The sequence below is a fragment of the Oncorhynchus clarkii genome, chromosome 24, assembly GCF_045791955.1.
Source record: "Oncorhynchus clarkii lewisi isolate Uvic-CL-2024 chromosome 24, UVic_Ocla_1.0, whole genome shotgun sequence".
Taxonomy (NCBI): Eukaryota; Metazoa; Chordata; class Actinopteri; order Salmoniformes; family Salmonidae; genus Oncorhynchus; species Oncorhynchus clarkii.
Window position 1 is genome coordinate 38308960 of NC_092170.1, and position 2853 is coordinate 38311812.

Genomic DNA, 2853 nt, shown 5'->3' on the forward strand with positions numbered 1-2853 from the left:
CAGAGTCCCAACACCTTACCACTGCTACACCTGGTTATCAGCAGAGTCCCGACAGCAGAGTCCCAACACCTTACCACTGCTATACCTGGCTACCAGCAGAGTCCTAACACCTTACCACTGCTACACCTGGCTATCAGCAGAGTCCCAACACCTTACCACTGCTATACCTGGCTATCAGTAGAGTCCCAACACCTTACCACTGCTATACCTGGCTATCAGTAGAGTCCCAACACCTTACCACTGCTACACCTGGCTATCAGCAGAGTGCAGTATGTGGGCCATCTCTGGCCCGGGGACCTAGGCTGGTTATCAGCAGAGTCCCAAATGCAGAGTCCCAACACCTTACCACTGTTACACCTGGTTATCAGCAGAGTCCCAACACCTTACCAATGTTACACCTGGTTATCAGCAGAGTCTCAACACCTTACCACTGTTACACCTGGTTATCAACAGAGTCCCAACACCTTACCACTGCTATACCTGGTTATCAGCAGAGTCCCAACACCTTACCACTGCTACACCTGGTTATCAGCAGAGTCACAACACCTTACCACTGCTACACCTGGTTATCAGCAGTCCCAACACCTTACCACTGCTACACCTGGTTATCAGACGAGTCCCAACACCTTACCAATGTTACACCTGGTTATCAGCAGAGTCCCAACACCTTACCACTGCTACACCTGGTTATCAGCAGAGTCCCAACACCTTACCACTGCTACAACTGGTTATCAGCAGAGTCCCAACAGCAGAGTCCCAATCCCTTACCACTGCTACACCTGGTTATCAGCAGAGTCCCAACACCTTACCACTGCTATACCTGGTTATCAGCAGAGTCCCAACACCTTACCACTGCTACACCTGGTTATCAGCAGAGTCCCAACACCTTACCACTGCTACACCTGGTTATCAGCAGAGTCCCAACAGCAGAGTCCTAACAACTTACCACTGCTACACCTGGTTATCAGCAGAGTCCCAACAGCAGAGTCCCAACACCTTACCACTGCTACACCTGGTTATCAGCAGAGTCCCAACAGCAGAGTCCCAACACCTTACCACTGCTATACCTGATTATCAGCAGAGTCCCAACACCTTACCACTGCTACACCTGGTTATCAGCAGAGTCCCAACACCTTACCACTGCTATACCTGGCTACCAGCAGAGTCCCAACAGTAGTCCTAACACCTTACCACTGCTATACCTGGCTATCAGCAGAGTCCCAACACCTTACCACTGCTATACCTGGCTACCAGCAGAGTCCCAACAGTAGTCCTAACACCTTACCACTGCTATACCTGGCTATCAGCAGAGTCCCAACACCTTACCACTGCTATACCTGGCTACCAGCAGAGTCCCAACACCTTACCACTGCTATACCTGGCTACCAGCAGAGTCCCAACACCTTACCACTGCTATACCTGGCTACCAGCAGAGTCCCAACACCTTACCACTGCTACACCTGGCTATCAGCAGAGTCACAACACCTTACCACTGCTACACCTGGTTATCAGCAGTCCCAACACCTTACCACTGCTACACCTGGTTATCAGCAGAGTCACAACACCTTACCACTGCTACACCTGGTTATCAGCAGTCCCAACACCTTACCACTGCTACACCTGGTTATCAGACGAGTCCCAACACCTTACCAATGTTACACCTGGTTATCAGCAGAGTCCCAACACCTTACCACTGCTACACCTGGTTATCAGCAGAGTCCCAACACCTTACCACTGCTACAACTGGTTATCAGCAGAGTCCCAACAGCAGAGTCCCAATCCCTTACCACTGCTACACCTGGTTATCAGCAGAGTCCCAACACCTTACCACTGCTATACCTGGTTATCAGCAGAGTCCCAACACCTTACCACTGCTACACCTGGTTATCAGCAGAGTCCCAACACCTTACCACTGCTACACCTGGTTATCAGCAGAGTCCCAACAGCAGAGTCCTAACAACTTACCACTGCTACACCTGGTTATCAGCAGAGTCCCAACAGCAGAGTCCCAACACCTTACCACTGCTACACCTGGTTATCAGCAGAGTCCCAACAGCAGAGTCCCAACACCTTACCACTGCTATACCTGATTATCAGCAGAGTCCCAACACCTTACCACTGCTACACCTGGTTATCAGCAGAGTCCCAACACCTTACCACTGCTATACCTGGCTACCAGCAGAGTCCCAACAGTAGTCCTAACACCTTACCACTGCTATACCTGGCTATCAGCAGAGTCCCAACACCTTACCACTGCTATACCTGGCTACCAGCAGAGTCCCAACAGTAGTCCTAACACCTTACCACTGCTATACCTGGCTATCAGCAGAGTCCCAACACCTTACCACTGCTATACCTGGCTACCAGCAGAGTCCCAACACCTTACCACTGCTATACCTGGCTACCAGCAGAGTCCCAACACCTTACCACTGCTATACCTGGCTACCAGCAGAGTCCCAACACCTTACCACTGCTACACCTGGCTATCAGCAGAGTCCCAACACCTTACCACTGCTACACCTGGTTATCAGCAGAGTCCCAACAGCAGAGTCCCAACACCTTACCACTGCTACACCTGGTTATCAGCAGAGTACCGACAGCAGAGTCCCAACACCTTACCACTGCTATACCTGGCTACCAGCAGAGTCCTAACACCTTACCACTGCTACACCTGGCTATCAGCAGAGTCCCAACACCTTACCACTGCTATACCTGGCTATCAGTAGAGTCCCAACACCTTACCACTGCTATACCTGGCTATCAGTAGAGTCCCAACACCTTACCACTGCTACACCTGGCTATCAGCAGAGTCCCAACACCTTACCACTGCTACACCTGGTTATCAGCAGAGTC